The following is a 21,616-nucleotide window of genomic DNA, read 5'->3' as shown; positions in this document are numbered from 1 at the left end:
TGTAGTATGACATTTACTCTGTCTCAGTTAATTGCATTCCTACATCTCCTTCAATATGGAAAAGTATTTTCTCACCATGCACCTCTGAGAGTTGAGAACATTGTTTTCACTTACACTGCAAACCTTTCCCACAGATTGTAATGCAATTGAATTATCTCTGTGTAACTTCTTCATTTTTTAATAAGCTCCAACAGGATTTAGGAAATTTCACCATTGTACAAATTTTTCCATGATATGTTATTAATATTTTCCACTCTTACTGGGTATGCCTGCTATCAAAATCTTGTTCAATACTTGCTTATTTTTTGCTAAAGTCCCTGACCATTGTTCGCAGTGTTCTATCTGCACCAAGCCTTATAAAAATCAATAAAAATCCTTTTATGTATTACTCTACATGAAACAACCAGAATCTAGCCTGTCAGTTAAAATCTTCCTGGTGGTGGGGATTTGTAATTTTCTCTACTCTTTGTGGTATTCTAGAATGTTTGAATAGCTCCTCTCTGACACTACAGAAAGGGCAGAACTATTTAATAATCACTATTTCAACCAGTTTACATTTGAAGTCCTGGTTTTAGTTTCCCAATAATTTAGGCTTGCTTCAACAAGTGAATTTCAAATGCAAAGTGTTATATGACATTTAGCCTGGTAACAAAGATTACCTCTATCTACCTGGTAATGAACAGTTCTCTTCCAAGACATGTCAAAATAATCAGAAGAGATTAATGATGTTTTATGTCAAACAAGTGTTGGACATTCTCTTGTACTATAAAAAAAAGAAAGTCATGGTGGCAGTGGATCATTGTTCAATTTGAAATAATATTATTGAAAGTCTTACACTAGAAATTTATTGTAGAAAAATTCTCCACCTGAGAGGAATCAATGAATTAGTCTGTGTGAATAAATATAAAAATATATTTTTATGACAAGATAACAGACAGTGGACTACTTTATCTCAGTAGACTGAAATGAAGACTGCTACCGAGGAGATGCATCCCCAGGAAGGACACCACTGATCAAAATCCCATTTGTGTATACACAGACTCTAAGTTTTCTATAAGACAAGACTTTTCACCAGGCTACTCACAAGAAGGGGTGAAAATTTACCTCTGGATTCTGAAAGACTATCCCTAGAGAAAAGAAAAAGATATGAAACCTTTACCAGCTTGTGAAATATCTTTAGTCTAATCGAACATAGACTGAAATCTGACATGTCTGTAGTGATTCCTCAGTAGCCTTAGAAGAGAGATCAGGTTTTGTTGAAGTGTGCTTATGGTAATAACCCTCTACATAGCCTTACTCTAATCCTGTAACACTACACAGTAAAATAAAGCTATTTTCTTATTGGTTTTGGCCTCTATCTTCTAATTTCATTTATAGTCCAGGTAATTAGATGTGGCTTTCAACTATGCTTTAGTAAATTTTCTTTAGCGCAGAGAATGATGTCTGACTTTAGGCAAGATGAAAGAAACAAGTTTTATCAAAGGTAGAAGATTTACAATTGCCTTCCCATGGCATGCAGTAAGATACTGTCCTCAGGCATAAGTGTCAGATAGTAAAAAAGCATAAGGATCAGTAAGATTTTGTCACAATCACTTTCTTCATTGTTTTTTACCTTCTTTTAGCCATAGCTGGACTTAAACGGATTTGTTGTATTTAAAACTCTACATGCAATTTTCAGAAGTGACAATTATACAAGTTCCTGCCAGTGCTTCCAGTGTGCATGCAAAGTCTTTTAAAGAAGAGATTAATGTGTCTTAAGCACTTTTACAGACAGAGGAAATTCAGGGACATTAAAAGATGAAACACACATAATATGAGACACATCAATTTCATAAACTATGTAGGACATGGAAAAGTCCACAGGCTTGAATTTTTGGAAGGTTTTGTTTCTAAATAAAAATATTTTATTGCATAGAATACATACAACAAAATATGAAATTGGTAATGACTTGGAAAATGAAGTGAAAGTCCCCTTGGGGCCTTAATAAAGGGGAGAGTAGGAAACAAAAGCTTAGTCATCCACAAAATATATAGCTAACCAGGAAAAAATCATCTCTTTTTGCAAAATTCTTCTCTTTTAAAATACAAGATTTTGGTTCCCATCAGAGAAAATACACAAACTTTTCCAATACTTAAAATTTTTATGTTTATATGTGTGTGCTTAATATTTATATTAGTGGTTCAGAGCCAGCACATCCAGTAACAAAAGAGAAGCACCATGGACAGGAAATTGGAAAGAATCAAAAAGTTTTGAGGTGAATAGGTTTTGATTTGCAGTTCTATGAAAGATGAACTTTTTTAAGGTTTATGAAGTTTATCAACATTTTTGAAAATTGTTGGTTTACTAGATACCATACCATATATAACTATTGGGACTCCATAATTCCTTTGATTGCTAATGAAATGTGTGTGTGAGCATGTGCTTTTTTACGCACTGATTTATTGGTAATTTGTGACAACTAGTAAGGGGTAGTTGAGAGGTAGGGAAGTGATGGTTCAATTTTTCTGTCTTGTCTGACTAATTGTGTCATAAAAATCATGGATTTTCTTATTGTTATACAAGGAGCAGTATTTGCTTTGCAAAATTATCGGAAAATCGGAAAATCCTTGCAGCACAGCTACTCACATACGAACAGAAATCACAGAAAATCCAACAGTGCTTCTTTGGTGGCTAGATTCAAATATGATGTGAGGTGACACAATGATCCACCTTGCAAATTCTTATTTAGTTGGCTACTTGATCACACAGTGAAGCCACACCATTGCATTATGCACCTTCATAATTTGAGCTACCCACAAGGGGACTTCCATAGCCGAGAAATAAGCCAAAAGAAGCCAGAACACAGGGTAGAGATGTTAACAAACTTAACTAATTAAGCAACATGATAGAAATGGTTATGGTCAAGTTTTGCCATTCCAGATTTGCTGCCATTCTGGGGACATACCTATTTGGGCTATTTACCTTCATTAAAGAATTGCATGTAAATAGCATGATTTAGAGGCAGCAAGTTACCCAAGAAGTCTTTCAAAAAGAGGCAGGGATCTGCTTAGAGAACCTACTTCTGTGTCACAAGCCTGCACCTCTGACATCCAAGCTTAGGTGCTCCTCACTGAGACCTATTGTGTTAAAAAACCACTAAGTTTTGCAAACACTCAAAGGATTCAGTTGAAAAAATGGTGATATAATTTCCGCATGTTGCCACTGAGAGTGTTCATCAGTAGTCATAATATTTCATCCAGCAGTGATCTGGAAATTAGCTGAGGAAAATGCCAAATATATTTTTTTATTGAACTTATCACATGATTGAATTAAGAAAAGGGGAAGCTCAAAATATATCTGCCTTTTTGTTTGTTCTAAAGATACTTGTAATATAATCATTAGAATAATCTCCTAAACTATGCTCATTCTTAAATTTGACAATGAATTTTATTATTTTTGTTTTCTCAATCTTAACATTTCTTTCTCAAGGCCTTTAAAGCACTTGAACTTCACTTTAATAGAAAGTTTTGGTACTTTAAACTGTATCATTAAATATGCCTACTAAGAACTGCTTCACAGGCTTATGAGACTCTCCAGAGTGAGAGTTTGGAGTTTATATTCATTGCAATCAATTATGACATGTCTAGTTGATTTGTGAAAGTGATAATTAACATGGTCCCACTTAATTAAATCAATAGTATAATGTAATTAAAATAACATGATATGCAAATATTCTTAGTAGCAATTTCATGCATAATCTGCAGGGTTTGAATTATTTGGTAGAACCTACCCTTAGCAGTAGAATAAGAGATAAACCTAAGGATGTAGTGGGTTTATCATCAAATGCTGATTGCAGGAAAACCTGTGCTGATATGTGGTGTTAGTTTACAAATTGAGTCTACAAACTGCTGTCTGCATTCAAGATATTTGAATGTATCTCGCAGTAGCTTTTCTAACCATATATTATCATCAAAGCCATGGGTAAGAGCACAGATGGAAGTGGTACTTTATCCCCAGTACAACAGTAACAACAGTTCACAAGATTTCATTAATGTAGCCAAATTTTAAAATTGTATATTATAAACCAGAAATTTCAGTAAAGCACTTGAATACTTTTAAAGTAATCAATTTTATCTGGAAAAAAAGGGTCATACATGAGTGTCATAGTTCTGTGACCTAGTCTTTAACAGGTATGATTCTTTGGCTGTGACATAGTAATGCAGATATTTTGAAAATAGCCAAGACTGTAGTCAGTGTCAAGAAGTTTTGTGTATTTTTTGTATGTATTTTGTATGTATTTTGTATGTATGTGTGTATTTTGTATGTGATAGTGTTTTGTATCGCAGTAATAAACATAAATGAAGGGCATTAAAAAATATCAGTAAGGTCTCCCCTCTGCCCCGTCAACAGAAGTAACTTCTGAATAATCTTGTTAGTTATAAATAGCTGTAGAAAAGAAAATAAATTCTTATACATTATTAAAATTATTGAATTAAGATAGAATTTGAAAATGGTGTAAAAAATTTTTAAATTTTAGGGTCATGTTCTGATATTGCATCAGGAGAATTTGCAACTTTATGCAATATAGTTATATGAATATTACTTTTATAATCCCTTTATGGATGACCACTGTCAAAATCAGCAGCATTTGTGGATTGTAGTCAGATCCACAGTCATTGCACATCACAGATGGAAGATTATTATTAAAGAAGAAATCATCAGGAAAAAACAATTTATACTTTTAATCAATTCACAAAGACTAATATATTTACTTTATTTTTTTTTTGGTAATTTTCTCTTTGGATAATTTTATTGCTTTTTAAAAGTACAAGCAGCATCTGTTTTATGTAGTGTAATAAGGATATTTTTATAGGTTTCAGCAGTTTGTTTTTTATACTTGCCATGATTTAATTTAATGTTGTGATCTCCCTTTCTTCCTATATACTGTGATGTCACCCTGCATGCTGCACATTTCTTTTGTATTTACAAAACACCATTAGGAACCAGAGATGAGTCTCTTCAGTTGCAAAGTACATTCTGAGCAGTCCCACAGGATATGGGGTTTTCTGCTCTCTGCAGTGTAACTTAATATGTCAAGCCTGAAACTGGGCTGTCAGAAGGGTCACCAGTGGTGTGAGGTGGTTTTAATTTCACTCTAGAGTTTAGGCCCTATTTTCTGATGGTAATAAAGTAAAACCTGTAATTTCAACAAGCCATGTAAATATTGAATTGGGTATTGCTTGTGTTGTAACACACAAACTAACTTGGCCACTATTACTGTTACAGCTACTTGTGACATGAAAAGCAAAGGGGAAAACTTGTCATTAATTTACACAATTTAAAAAGTTTCCCCCTCTTATTTCCTTTCAATCTTCAGAAAGCATTTTCATAGACAATTCTGCTTAGAAAAGTGGAACTAAATTGCAGTGAGTTTATTAAACTCCATTCATATTATACCCGCTTACAAATCAAAGCTGTCTCATGTTTTGACACTATCTCAATTGCCAGCTAAATGCAATCACAACAACAAAGATGTGGACTTCCAACTTTCGATTCTTTTTAAACACTATTTTGTGTATCTTATCACAAAGATTGAGCATTTGAGTAACCATCTCGATTTTCTGTCTTGTTTATTCCCCCCACTACAGCTGGCTAAATTACCAATAACAATAGTGGCCATAACCAACTTGATTACTTCAGTGCCAGCAAAGGTACCATGCCATGTTTAATCCCTAAGGATTAAATATGGAATAGAATGCTTTCCAACAGAATCTAAGCTAACACTATTAATAGCTGTCTTGCTCCCAAGGTTGCTTCTTGCATGGTACAGAAGTAGACCTCTGCTTACCTTATTTTACTCATTGCTGTTTTAAAGTCTTCTGGTTTTCACCTGTTTCTTATAAAGAAGGCAATGCAGTTCATAGCAGGTTATCCAAAGCTTTTCATACAGTGTTGTGTGTGCATGATGTGAAAGAGGCTTTTCCACAGAAAATAATTTTGATAATGTGAAGTGGGGAGTTTTTGTGTACATAAACAGCAAATTACATGAATCCAAATTGTGAAAAGTAGCATATCTGAAAGTAGAGTTATTTCGGTTATTTTTAATCTCTTCCTGTTTGTTTCACAGAGAGACTTTTAAGAAGAGAGTAAAAGCTCTGAATAGTTGCACTCACTATTTGAGTATGAGTAGTTGCAGCCAGATGTATCTCTGTCGTCTTTCTAGTTGTATGGTTCATGGGACCTCATATGGAATATGAAACTTGCTTCCTTATTTTTAACCACAGATACAAACATAATTATCACCCTTTCCAAAGGTGGTCAAGACATAAGGGCACACACACAATTTATAACATAGATCAGTACTAATTTTTTGAAGACTGTGAATTCCAGGAAGCTGTGGTTACCTTTGAAGATTTTGATGTGCTCTGAGAGAGGAGCATCTGAATTGAGAGGGGATTGAGCTGGGAAGTGGTGGTAAGCATAGTTATTTGAGAATGTGCAATGTAGCATCTGAGGTTTTGCAGGATCCAATATGTGCTATATAAATAGCTGTGCTGTGTCTTCTATGGTGGGTCAGTGGAAAATAAACTGCAGCCTGCTTGTTTGCAGCAAGTCATTACCAGAGGATGGTGGCAATAATTTCTCAAGTTCCCAGCAGACGACGACTTGAAGAGTGACTTATGAATATGTTTCCAGTGGGATCTTCCAGTAGCCTGCACGTCCCATTTTACTGCTCTTTGAAGTCAGAAAGAACATTAAATAAGGGCAGCAACGGATAGCATCTGCTTATCTCTTGTTAGAGATAGAAGCAGCTTATCCACAGAGCCACTAAGCTGAATTAAAACACTGAGAAGATGGTATCATTTCAAATGTGATTTGTTCAGTCCTACAAGATTCAGTAAAACTGTGATCTTATTAGAGTAAAAATTATACGTGGAAAATTCAAACAGATGACTATAGTGCTGTGTGACAACAGAAAAAAAGAAAGACTTTTCTGGATATTTAGTTTAAACCTCAATTGTTTAAACAGAATAAATTTATGTGTGTAATATAAATGATAAAACACATTTGGATTCTTGCTGAAAGTTCTCCTTGAGAAAGATAACAGAAAACCTAATAATGATTTTTTTTTTTTTGTGTTAATTCTTAATATACTTTTAAGGAGCATTCAAATTCCAACAGAAAGCCATTTTTTCAAAAATATTCATTTTCAAAGGAAACTCCTTTGACACATTTATCTCAGTTAAAATGCAAGTAGTAATTGTCTCAGCAGCATAGGTGTATCCAGATGGTTAAAAAATCAGCATTTTAGAGGCTGACATTTGGTAGCTTTTTGTAAATATAAAAGGTATTTGGTAAATATAAAATGGATATTTATATAAAATATAAATATTTTAAAAATTGAATTTGAAATTTTTTTATTTATTAAATGGTATCTTGCTTTGATTTGAAAGAGGGCAAAAGTCTCTTGGTTTCTCTTTAGTACAAAACTTCTTAGAGGTCTTTAATTTTTAGGTCAGAAATTAACATTTTCTACATTATTACCCACTCTAAAGTAAAAGATCACAAAAAAGCGCATATGCAATGCACAGTTTGCTCAAGATGTACTGCATTAGTAGGCAGTGGAAACAGCAGTGGTGGGGTCCATCCTTACCTTTAGATTTTCCACAGAGAGCCCAGCACATTCACTCTGAAACCCCACTGCAACAGGAGCCCAAATACTCTAAGCAGAGAGGATGTGTATGGTTACTTCAATAGCACTCCTGGTTCAAAATAAAGCACTAATGCAGAGATATCTTCATTTCCATATTAAGCTGCAAGTCACACAAGGGTAAAGCCAGTATTTGAATTCTGGTTTTTGCTCTAACATGAACCTTTTATCTATAAGGTGTACTTATTTTCAGATATCAATGTTTCTGCTTACCAAAGATATTTTACATACCCCTTGTTATTTACATATTCAACAAATCATTTATATTGCGCCTTTTACTTTGGCATACGAGTTTATCACCAAAAACCCAAATAGTAATATTTAATTGCCCATATTAGGGAGTAGAACTAATTATTTTCTCTATTGTCTATAGGCAAGCGCTTAGGAAAATAGAGAGAATAGATCATGACAAAAAAGTGAAATATGTTGTATTTTCTGAGTGCATTTGGTTCAGGGAAAACCTGTGTTCAAATGACTTGTTTTCTCTTTTTTTAGTCCTTTTCTTTCCTTATGTTATTTTTTCGTGTGTATTACATAAGTTTATATTAACTGCACACTAAAAGACATACTTTGCATAAATGGAAGGCTCAGAAGCCATCATTTTACACTCAACTTCCTTCTGCTGAGAAATTATTATTTTACATGTGGGTTCTACTGACAAAATAAAGGCTGTGCTGAATTCATTGTGGGACAAGGTTCCTCTCATTGAAGGGTCAGATTGGCTGTCTGTTGTCCTGTACTTTCTCCATGTCTGGTTATTTATCTCTAGTCTGTGTTTCATGACTGTCCCAGCGAGCAGGAGTAGTTCCTCTTACATTTTTAGTTCACAAGCTGCAAAGGAAAACTTCCAATAAAACACTAGAGCCAGAAAATACTAGAGTTGTTACTGGTTGTTGTATCAACAACTATAATGTTAAAATCTTTTCTTCCTCTGAGGTAATTTGCATGGAAGTTAGTCATCTCTCACTGTTTTGTAAGCTTTCCTCTCCCTTTTGAAACAGGGACAAGGAGGTATGAATTTGAAATGAAACCTCATTTGTAAATCTGCCTGATTTCATATGTTTAAATCAGATATTTCATTTTAGCATAAATGCATGGGTGGTTTCAAACCTTGCGAATGAAATACACTTGATATGGAAAATATTTCAGTTTCTGTTGCCATTTGGTATGATGAAGGTTAGCACATACAGTATGTAAAATATGAATCTCTCTCAGGGAGATCCCTATTTGAATTGTAGATGAGAAATTTCTAAAAGTATAATTAACTTTGCTTGATACCTTTTCTCCCCATTTTGTGAAGAAATATCACCCACAAACAAGGAAAGAAAAAAAAAAAAGACGCTTTCTCTTGCCTGCTAAGCAGCTGGGAAGCATTGCACTGTCATGTTCTCTGATTCATACCTCAGCTCTAAATCAGCAAATCCCAAGTGCGTCTTGGTTGGGAGTGTCTTAACAGGCCAAGCAATAAAAAACAGAAATAATTTAATAACACCTTCTCTAATGGTAGCTGACAACAGCACTATAGGAATGCAAAGAAGGTATTTTCTAAACATGCAAAAGAAGGTATTTTCTAAACATGGGTTTAGGGGTTTTCTCCAATTTTAAAGGAGATCAGGATGCATCTTTCAGCAATTGCTCCTTAATTCTGGCTTTTTGTCATTCCTTTTCTCATTGTGTTTGCCTTGGACAGGCTCTTGAAAATTTAGTAAGAGGATAAAAGTGACTTCATGGAAAATTTAGAAATTTTCTCAATGACCTTCTGAACTGGAATTAAATAAAAGAGAGAATTTAAATAAGACACAAATATGAATTCTAACTGTTGATGGCAATGAGTACTTTTTATGATTAAAAAAAGTATTAATATTATTTTAATAATTAAAATAATATTAACTTTGTGTCTTTAGTGGCAAATTATAGATGTTAATTCAATGCCCACATAGCCCTCCTTTTGAAGTACTGATGTTAAAAAAAAAAATTAGGATCTCATCTATCAGAAGAAAAAAAAAAAAGAGAAATAGAAATGAAATAGAAATACAGAAATTTCATGACCATAAGGTGCACCCCCCAGGAGTCGGCAAAATTCACAACTTTGTAAATCAGATAAGGCGCACCAGACTATAAGGCGCACTTTTTTTTGCAGCAAGGCTCCGTCCCCAGCTCCCCCCACGCGGTTGCTGGGTGAGGCCCCACCTCAACCCGGCAGCCATGGGCCTCCAGGACTGCCTGGATCCGGGAGGGGCGGCACTGCGGGCCCATGGGCCCGCCTCCACCCAGTTGCCGAGGCACTGCCGGCTCCCCCCACAGCTCACGGCTCACTCTTCCGGGGTGGCAAATGTTGCAACTTTGTGCATCATATAAGGCATACCGGACTATAAGGCGCACTTCCGTGTTCCGGGGAAAATTTTAGTCAAAAGGGTACGCCTTATAGTCGTGAAATCACTGTAATATAAATTTATCATGTCATACTGCCTATGCAGTTTCGGGTTGATTTATTTTTTTATTCAACAGATGTTCTATTTCTTTCCTCAATGGGTATTACTTCTCATTTGCTAAGAGAAAAGTATTAAAAAAAGAAAAGAAAGAGTGAAAAAAGAATCCTTACAATCCATTCCATCATTTCATTTCTCCACTTATATTGCTTAACTCTTAGGAGCTATGCTATGAAGAAAATGCTCAAAGAAAATTGTCTTACCACAATTTCAGGATGATTTTGGCACATTTGGGCTCTCTCTAATGACCTACAATTCTGTCTTCACACACTTAACTTCACAGGTTGGACATCTTTGAAGTGATCCTTAAACATGTATTTGAATTATAAACTTTAGGTGCTGTAAAGCTGCATTCAAGTCTAAAGCAATCTTAAAGACAGCAGCCAGCAAGAAGGTAATTTTACCTTGTGGCTTGCCAAGCAATCTGGGCAGCAGCAGCACCCTCCAAGGCAGGGAACTGCTGCTTCTGTAACAGCACAGACAGGTTGGCTCTCGTCTTGTTGATCAGTTTAGTTGGCCAAGCTCACACCTCTTTGTCTGCATCTTTCTGTATTTAGTTGACACACTCCTCTACAGTATGTTTTCTCTGGAAGACAAGTAAAGAGTGTATCACTTTGCAAGTTTGAGTAAGAGTCTTTTCCCTACCAACATGCAAAACCAGTACTGCAGTAGTGTTATTAGAGTATTGTGGAAAGTAAGAGTGAAAGTGAGAACACTAATTCACCCCTTTTGCTCAAGTACTTTAATTGTTTTTTCTCTTTCTCTCTTACTCAAGTATTCCTAGCCCCCTTTCTCCAGTTACATGACTTTCTCATATTATCTTATAGCTTTTGCAAAAACAGTCTTTCAGAAAACCATTTAAACTCACATCTTTAAATTCTTTTAGCATATTCAAAAGCTCCCTGAAGATAGACGAGATTTATAAACCAGTCAGCTTTTCTTCTAAAGCTGCTTTTTTTGATTCTGGTCTTTTTTCCCATTTCCTTATCCATTTCCTTATCTCCTTCCACACACTCTGGTAAGACCCTCTAGTCCATACTTTCTTCCCCATCTCCCAAAAGTTGGTTTTTTTGTTGGCTTCTGGTATTGAACTCCACTACCATACCCTACTGAAATTAGGTGTCCTTTGAAAAATTTAACAAAGCATGAGGAAACAGATTTGCACTGGGAAAAAAAAACATGTGGTGACCCTGGGATAGCAGCAAGGAAGTGGACAGTCTTTTCAGGAGGGCTGACAAAGCCAGAATGTGCATGTGGAGGGAGCTTATTTAGTTCCCAGAAGCACCAGGCTGAAGCAGCGGTTGGTGTAGTACAGCACTAGTTGTGTGTGATGCACAGCATTTTCATAGGATCCATTTGGGTCAGTCTTACTGAATTCCCTAAACTCTCCAGAGGTAGTGAAGTACTGAGATACTTATCCATTCAAGAGTATCTAGGTTTTTTTGCCATGCTGGTGTGGTTTTGTTGCACATTCAGTGCCATCTATTTTAAATGTATTGAGCAATCAATTTAAACTTGTTATTGTTGTTGGGGCTTGAAAATTTAATAAGCAATTACCAGAGTCCATTCCTTTGTTTTTAATTTTTACTAAGATGTTGTTCAATTTCAGACCTTAAAGCAATCATGCTCTCCAGATTATTGAATTGAATGAGTTTATAAGTCAGACCAGCTCTTAACAGCATTTTTCTCCACTGATTTATTTGGCTGAATGGTACAGTATGTCCTTGTGGAATGAGCAAAAAGGAAATGCAAATCTGAAGTTAGATTGTAAATATAAAGCACTGCAATACCTATCAAATCAATGAGCAGCAGACCACAAAACTGTCTTCCTATTTTTTGCTGTGGTATTGCTCTGCTTTTTGTCAGAATGTATGGGGGAAAAAAATCCCCTCCTACAATTTTTAAATGCATAAAATACAATTTTCTATATAGTTTCATATGTCCCTCATTGATCATATGAGAGAATACCCAGAGAATCCAGGACAGCATAACTGAATTATTTTGGTTTCCATTTCCTCTTCCAATTTTTTAACAAAGCTCTTTCTTTTCCCAGTGTTTCTTTAAATTTAATTCTTACTGAAAAACAAAATGATGTTTGATTTGTTTTCTTTTGTGTTTTTCATCAAGAGGATCACCAAAATATTCCAAAATGTGAAAAAATTATTTTTTAAATTACTAAAATGTCAATTAAACTAATGCCTTGAAAAGGTAATCACGTTCTCATTTTTGTTATGCCTACGCTCTAAAAGGCAGTGATTTTCATGGGATTGTCTTCAATACCCATCACACTGGAAATACAAAAGGTCAAAGTAAAGCCTCTACAATTAGTAGATAAAGCTGCAGAGAGACCAGAATTACTATTCTAGAAACCAATCAACCCTCTGAGAAAGGATGGCATGAATGACAGAATTCTGAAAATATAAAAAATTTTCTTATAGTTCTTTCCTCAGTGCTTTGCAAAATCTGAACTTATATTTCAGCAGGTGAAGAAATTTTTAATGTGTTTTCTTGAAAATTTCATCTTAATATTAAAGGGAGCAGAAGAAATAGCTTTTAAGAATTGTCTAACATAATTAAACTGAAACTATTCAAAATGTCTTAGAAAGTGTTCACTGGAATAAAAGCACATTATTTTTAAATAGGATGCTGTTGTATTGAGATACAATTGGTTTATTTTTCCCTCTTTTTTTCTATTTTACTACAGAAAAAAAACTTAATAAATTGTGATTCTGCAACACTGTAAGCATACCCTGTCCTGGGGACCAGTGTTTTTCCTTACTAACTAGAAGTCTCAATATTATACTAGGAACAGTTTTGTCATCTTTTACATTCCTAATTTTCTTCTAAGAATATCCTATGTGATACAGTCAGCTTTTGCCTAATTCTAGTGTTCCTTCTTAGGGAAAAACCCACATAATTTCTCAGTTATAAGAAAAGTCCATAGACATAAACTGTACAGGTGTTACCTACAGGGGGTTTGATTTTTTTGTTTATTTTGTTTTGTTTTGTTTTGTTCTGGGTGGTGGTGATAAGTTGGGGTTTGGGTTTTTTTTATTGGGTTTTTTTTTCAGTTTTTCTGTTGGGTTTTTTTGTTTGTTTGTTTGGGGTTTTGTGGGTTCTTTTGTTTTGTCTGTTTTTGTTTATTCTTTTGGTTTTTTTTCTTTGTTTTCCCCTTTTGTTTGCTTGTTAAGTTTTTTGGGGTTTTTTTTGAGGGGGTGGGGGTGTGATTTGAGAGGGTGTGATTTTTTTGGGAGAGTGGGGGCTAGTTCTGGATAGAGACGGGGCTATTTTAAATCAGCACAACACACATAATGCCTTGTTTGAAGCATCTTTGTAATCTTTGTATGGTTCTGGCCAAAGTCCCTGTTTTGGAGGTATTTTTATACCAAGTAATTATTTGTTTGACTTCCTTCACTTTACACAGCTTTTTCCTAACTTTTCCTGTTGGAAAACATAGTGATTCAAGTTCAACTCAAAAGCGTGCAATATGATGGCAAAATCTTCATGCAGAAAAGTAGCAGAAAGGTCAGGACCTCACTATGACCAGAAAAGAACCTCATCTTTATTTGTATTTATTTATCCTCTGTTTCCACTGCCCTGAAAACAAAAGAATCCTGAAAACCTTAATGAGTAAGCTATGGAGGTTGTCATTAAGGGATGCATTCCTAATGTAAATAGGTGTCCATTTATGAGCACAAAATAAATTACCATTTGCTCTGTTATCTGTATTTATTTTCAGGCAATTTCCTTTCATTTACAGAAAAGCACTTGTCTATACTCTGGGGTCAGGTGACTGTGAATTAAATGAGATTTTTTTTGTTCTCAGTGAAAAGGCAAACATCCACTTACAATCCAGGAAAACACTCTTAAGAGTGGTGACCTTTGTTAAAACAGGCAAATTTCTCACGTACCACACAAACTACCTTACATTGCACAAGGCTGATATGTGGAAATGAAACTATCTTATTAATTTAAACATTTAACTGTCAAATTTTGTGATTTCTATGTGCAGAAAATGTGTTGAAATTTAAAGTTCTTATGCTTTTGAATCTCAGTCTTCTAAAAATTCACTGTATTATGTAAATGGTTTTTTTTAAGTAAATAACCCAATAAATTACTATAATTTTAACAAATTAAATTTACGTAATCAGTCAAAAAAATAGAAGTGGCAATGTGTTAATAGAAGAAGAAATAACTTAAATATCAAATGGAATTTCAAAATAGAAATAAGTACAACACTGTATTTCTTTTGTACTTTTTCTAGGTCATGTTGAAAAACCTTTCCCAATGGCAGCTTTTGTTTGCAACGTTTTGCTTTGTGTCTTGTTCATTTCTGTTGTGTCTCTCAAGAGAGACCAGAAGAAATTTGGAATAGAGACGTATGAGGAACACGCCTTCACATTTCCCATTGTCTGCTTTGCTTTATTTGGGTTTTCCTGTGAAGTGGGCAGATTGAGGAGAAAGTATGAGGCAGAATTTACAGAAAACCCTAGGGAAAGTAATGCTTCTGATGTGCATACATTGCACTCCCTTGAAAGACTACCCTGTCATTTTCATATAAAGTTTATTTGTTTTTCTTTAACTCCTGATTTGTAATTTCTAGTAAATGAAACACATTTCTGCTTTGTTGACCTTTATCATCGTCATGCAGGCTGATGCTTCATTTTCTGACTCACAGATATAACGATACACAGCTGAATGTGAACAGTTAGAAGGATGGGTTTTATTGTAATTAGTAAAAGGTTTAATTTTCTACCTCCATAAGAAGACAAATCAACTGGGAAGCAGCATTTTTGGCATGGGAAGAACATAGGAATCATTTATCCAGAGGTCATGTGTGCAAATTTATTCGGTCACGCGTGAATACACACACATGCATTTGTCAATAAATTATAATTGAAAAAAAATGCTTTGCTGGTCTTACAGGGTCCATTGAACTTTTTTAGTTCTTTCTGTGATAGTCAGAACCCACCTAAATTACAGATGATAGAGGTTCATGTTCATTTACTCTTGTGTTATCTTCCTGGTAAAATTCTAAAAATTTCTCCTTCAGACGCATTTTGTGGGCTAAGCTTGACTATTTATTCAGAAGATTAGGCTTCAAATAGGGTTTTCTTCTCAAGTTGAGTTTAATTTTATAAAGGTGACATATATACAGATTAAACTAATTTCCCTAGCTCCATACTTATGTAATTTTTACCCGTCACTTAACCGCTGGAAGTAAAGCAACCTTTTGGATATATTGCAGCATTTGCTACCTCAGAACCTAAATTTATGAACTAGAGGAACGTGTTTACTCTTACATTCCCACCTAACATATTAAGTTCTTGAAAGTAAATGTTGTAATTAATATTCCTGTTGAATGCTACATGAAGTAGTCTTTGTGTACTCTCGCTATCTGCTTTTGCGTGTTGGTGTCAGTAACTAGCAGCTGTTTTAGATGCAGTTGTTAAATGTTTCATTTCTGGAAAGAAACTAGTCATCATTTTGGAAAATATCATAGGTAAGAGTATGTCCACTGTTGGGAGAAGGATATACAGCTTTCTCACAAGGGAAAGAGGAGGGTCAGCCACTGATTTCTTCTCAGTGGTGACCAGAGACAGGACCCAGGGGAGTGCCCTGAAGTTGTGTCAGAGGAGGTTTAGGCTAGACATTTGTGAAAGGTTCTTCACCCAGAGGGTGGCTGGGCACTGGAAAAGGCTCCCGAGGTAAGTGGTCACAGCAGCAATCCTGGCAGAGCTCAAGGAGCATTTGGAAAATATTCGCATGGCACATGTGTGCATGATATTTGGAACTGCGCTGTGCAGATCCAGGAGCTGGACTTTGATGATCCTTGTGGGCCCCTTACAATTCAGAATAGCCTATGATTTTATCATAAAAAGGAAAAAATTTGCCTTTCTTTTCTCTGCATTGAAGTATCAGCAAAGCATTAAAAACAAAAGAAACAAACAAAAAGTATTATTAAAATTAGATTTTTCTCTGTAAATATCGAAATATTAAAATAGTTCTATTAATCCCCATTATATCTCTGCTCATTATGTGTCCATCCATATTTCTTATTTTACTCGATATTCCATATTTTACTCACTGTTGTATGAATCCATCTTAATATTTTCTGTAGGTCATTTGTTTATTTCCTCAGAGTAAATGATCCATTTATTATTTGTTCTCGAAATTCTTGTCTTTCACTTTTGTATCTGAAACATCACTCTGCTTTTCCTTACCTCTTTCTCTTACTTGCTGACTTCCGTCCTCTTTTTTTATTCTGTGACTATGCTTCTTTATAAGTAGCACAAGAGTTTCAAAAGCACAAGATTTTCACACCTTTGCATTGATTATGGTATGTAAGAATTTTTTCCTGACCCTATTTGTTCTAATGGCAGAAGTTTTTTCAGTTTGTTTCTATATCTTTTTCCCTCATTCTGCTGAGCTCAGGACACTCTCAGATGGTTAATTAGTGATTTGCAGGGACACAAAGGTACTAAACAGTTCTGTGCTGAATACAAAAAATATTTTTTCTTTTTCTTTTCTTCCCCTACCACACGCTTCAGCAGTTTGCAGTTACAGGCTGGATGTCCTCCTGGTACTCTCAGTGTGCCCAGCTTTGCCTTTTTTACCCTTCTGTCCCTCTGTGGCATCTGCGCCAACAGAAAACCTTTTCCCCTTTACCTGAACTTTGTGTCTCCTCTAGTTTTGCTCATACTTTCATCTTGTATTTAAATCTTTTGAAACAGACATTTTCTGAAGGGTTGCAAAGGTTTAGCATATTTTATTCTATTTCACAGAACAGCAGAGAAATGTAAATCTTCCTTTTCCTAAGGCTAACATATTATGTGGGTTTAGTATCTACTTTTATAGCTTAACTGTCATTCAGAGAAAAACCAAGAGTAGTGCAAAGGAATGTTTCCAAAGACTTGTTTTATACCTCCAACCTATAAAAAGGCAGTAAGAAATAGCCCTTCTTCTCCATCCATAGATCTTAAAACACTATTGTTGTCCTTGCAATAGGATTAGATAATAATATTAAAAATCAGTTGGACAAGGAGTGATTGATTGTACCACCTCAACAAACTGATATTACACAATAATTTTAGATATAAAGTCAGTGATATCTCAAAATAACATCAGTACATGCACTGTATATCACAGAGAGCTAAAGTTCATTCACTTAATAGAGTTACAGAAATATGGTAACAGACATTTAAAGCATTGTTGATTGTGTGCATAGCAGCTTAGAGACCCCTGCTATTTCCCATTCAAATAAATTAGAAAGCTGCTGGAAAATTTATTGCTATCTGCTGAGTATGACTGTACACAAGAGGTTGGATTACTGCTGCCTTCTTCTTCCTTTGTGGTGTTTGAGAAAAGATGTTTTTATTTCAGTTGCTATCATAACACAGGAGAAAAAAACATTACGACCTCCATGCAGAAAAAGGTAGTTCACTTTGTTGATAAGAAAAAGATTTTTTTGTTGTTTTTTAAGGTTGCTTTTGAAACCAAACACTGCTTATGCAAAATTGCTTTAGTTGTTGTCCAGTATTCCATGTAGTTGCATCTGCAATAAATAGATACATTAATTTACATTAACATAACATGAGGGGATGACTTTTGTATGTGTCTTTTCATTTTGTTTCTGTCAAGCCCTACTGGGGCAGAGATGTCAAAGTCAACACATATCAGATTTCCCATCAAGTATCAGAGCATCACAGTGGGGGCAATAGTACAATTATCCCAGGCATTCAGCTGAACAACTCTTGCCACTCCTATATTTGTTTTTTTCTGTGTGGACCCTCTGGTGTGTAATAATAGGTGAGATTGCAAAATCAGTTACAGAGAAGAAATCCGGATGGCACCACTGCCAAGAGTTTCCCTGATGAGCCATTTGTTTAGAGACTGTGGAGCCCCATGGGAATTGATATCCTTCCAGAGAACTGCAGTACCAAACCAGCATGAGCAACCGTTCTACTGGGGCAGTACAGGCAAACAAAATTATGTTAGGCTGTCCTAAATGGAAACTTTGTACCTTGATCAAACTTTGAAATTCTTCAGTGCATTTGCAAAGCAAAAGTCAATGTATTTTTATTTTTATTTTGAGACGGGAAAAAAAAAAAGACTGGAAAATTCCAAAAGTTAGGATAACATGGAAACCAGTGAGCATCTCTGTTTGCCAGGCCACCTGGGGGGTGTTCAGACTGCCCATCTCCTTCCAGAGGCTATGAGTTCAAGCATGCATGTTCTCTGGTAAGTACTAAGATGGCTATTTATTGCTAACAGAGCAACTTGATAAGTGAACCTGCAGTGCTACGGGTTCTGCAGAAAAGCTTGAACAAAAGAGGAGTTTGTGTGACATCTGTTATAATAACCACACAATGTCCTAATCACAAGAAAGTGTAAGTACTATACAAGATAAGAAACTCCATGGTAATTTGATCTTTCTTCCGCTGAAGGAATGAAAGTCATAGGATCTGAGAAAAACTTATTTTAGAGGGAATGTCTAGAAAACAGTGAGTTCATCTTCACACTGAAGCTGAGGCTGACCTCAAAGTTTTGGATCATTTTGTTTTATTTTAAAGTTAAAATTAGCTTGATGAAAGAAGTGACAGCAACAGCGAGGTTGGTAGGAATGGAAATCTTTCTTATGTAAGAACACCAGAAGAAAACAACAGTAGGGTAGGAGGGATTAAAGCACTCTGCAGTGGTGCTGAAAGAGCAGCAGCTGTCAGATTTGTGTGTAATTCATTACTGACCTCTTTCTCAGATCTTCTCAACAACACAGATACTTGAGGCTTTTGTTGCTTCTTTTTCCTTTCACAGGTGAAGACTTTGCTGTTGCCTGAATTCAGTTTTCTGACATACCAACAGTAAAACGCATTGTCAAGAGTGGTGTCTCAAAAATGAGCTTATCTCCTTCAGCTCTGTGATTTTGTGCTACAGAAGACTGATGGTGAAACCCAGTAATCACCATTCAGAAAAAAACTCTGAATTTCATTCAGAACACAGACTAATTAATACAGTTCAGTTACTATACCTCTTGAGCCAGGGCTTGTATTAAGGAATCAAATTCCTTACCAGCCTCCTCTCCTTTACCTGATTTGTTCCTGAGTCTATTTGGGCCTTCCCAATAGCTAAGGCACTACTGCTAATATATAAATTATTTTTTAATGATGTCTTTGCAGGAATAATGCAAATTCAATAATAAAACTATTTTAATATATGAATTTTATGAAGAGGATTAAAAACATGCATTTTGTTCACTGAATGAGAAGAGCTCAGAATATTTTTTAGGAAAAACATTCTTATTTTTTCAAAGAATTCAAGGAATACGATGATGACTTTACTTTTCTTTTTAAATAACGCAAAGGAGGAGAGGTGCCTATAATGCTTCCAGGCAAAGAATATGGAAAAGTCTACCCTGTAAAGAGGCATATAGTCTCTCTGGTTTTCCAGCCAAGTAGCTCCAAGGTGGTAATGTTGTAGTGTACCTGGATAGAATTAGGACTTGAAAGTCTGTCTGACTTTTTTCTTCAGCACATCTGGTTAATACTCCTGGAAAAGAGAATATAAATCAATGATACTGAATGACACATGTGTGGCTCTTAAGGTTGGAATAACATGCACAATCATTACCAAGGTACACAGTAAGATTTTTCAAGTTTGCTTGTCTAATTAGGTCTTCTTTCTTGAGAGGATTAAATAACTGTGATTGTTAGGAAGCCTGATTAGAGCAGAAGGCCCAACTCGCTCTCTGAAAATAAATAAAAATAAACCCCAGAGAAATTATTTTCACCCAGTCCCTCTATCAGTGAGAAAAAAGCAACAACAAAACATTTATTAAGCAAAATTCTTTTGAGGATTCATATTTTATTTTATTTTCTGAGGAACATTTGATCTTATCACCATTTTCTCCCTTCTGCTTGCACTGAATTTTTGAATAGCCACTAAGTTTTTCAGCTTTTAAGTAATTTGGTAAAAATTATTCTTCTTTTTTGAAAAGGGGTCATTGCTAGCAGCTGGCTATTATCTTTACTTGAATTTATTTGAATTGAAAATTAGAGATTTCTTTTCCACATTAGCTTTTAGAAGGTTGAAGATCAAAGGGTGCAAAAACTTCATAAACTTTAAAAATCAAATAGGGCTTCAACATCACAACCTGAAAAATTATTATAATTTAAAAAAAAAGGTAGAATGGTCCCAAAGCTAGAAGTCTTCAAATTTTAACCATAAACTCTGCTGCTAAAGGGGAAAACAATTCCAAACTCTTCCTAATATTAAATTTTCAATTACAATACTATCTAGATTCACATGGAGTAATTTCAACACTTTCTCCAATCTTCTGTAGCAAAACAAAGACCTATCATTTGAGGTACAAATTTTTTCAAGCAGAAAATTTGAAACTATGTTCTCTTCAATATCTACTAGTGTTCACAAAACTCTCTTGCAGACTAAGCCTACATTGAGGCCAACATGGGACTGAATTTCTGTCTCCAAAGCATGATTTCATGCCTTGTAGGAATTCAGTTTGCATCCAAAAAGAGCAGTTGGCACAGAGTAGAGATGCTGATGTTACAATGCAGTTTTATGAAAGCACCAAATCACAAGCAGTGAAAGAAGCAAATAGAATATTAGAAATTATTCAAAAAAGAATACAGAAGGGAAAGCACTATTATGCCAGCGCATAAATTTGTTATACAACTACATTTGAAATGCTTTCACTTCTGTTATCTTATTTTTGAGATGTGAGGATAGCAACTGAGAAAAGTGCAGGAAAGGTTACCAGGTTTATGATCAAAGCTAAAGAATAATTTTGAATAATATTGATAGAAGGAATAACTAAATACCCCTGTACTCTTCAGGCTAGGAAAGAGATGAGTGAGAAGGAATAGAACAAAAATCTATAAAAATTATGAACAGAATGAAAAAGCATAAGGTGTTGCTGTTTCCTTTCTTTTCCTATAGAAGGCCTAGGGGTCAGGAAGGGAAATAACTTGAAAAAAAATGAAAGGAGATAGTGTTTCACAGAATTCCTTAGGTTGTTGTATATGCTCAGACTTTATGTAGGGTCAAAAAAGCAAACTAAGAAAACTGTTAAGAACTGTGTAAAAGCAACACTTGTAACTTGGAAAACCCTCAGTGTATTTCAAACTATTTTCTACCTGAGGAGATACACAAAGATCATCTGTTCTACTGCTTGTGCTCTGATGACATTATAGTCACAGCTAAATTTTGCTCAGCAGGGTTACTTAAACATATTACTTGCACTGTGCATATAAATATGTACAGGAAAAGATTGATTGTGAGGATAAAAAATGCATTTTTTCACTTTTTCAAGTGTCTCCTGAACGTTACCTAATTTAGTAGATTTTTATGCAATTTAAAAAAACACCAAAAAAAAAGAAAAAATACAAATAAAACAAAACAAATACCCTAACCCAACAG

This window comes from Catharus ustulatus, chromosome Z (assembly GCF_009819885.2).
Source record: "Catharus ustulatus isolate bCatUst1 chromosome Z, bCatUst1.pri.v2, whole genome shotgun sequence".
In the NCBI taxonomy this organism is placed as follows: domain Eukaryota; kingdom Metazoa; phylum Chordata; class Aves; order Passeriformes; family Turdidae; genus Catharus; species Catharus ustulatus.
The sequence above is the reverse complement of the archived record's forward strand: the minus strand, read 5'-3'. Positions refer to the sequence as shown.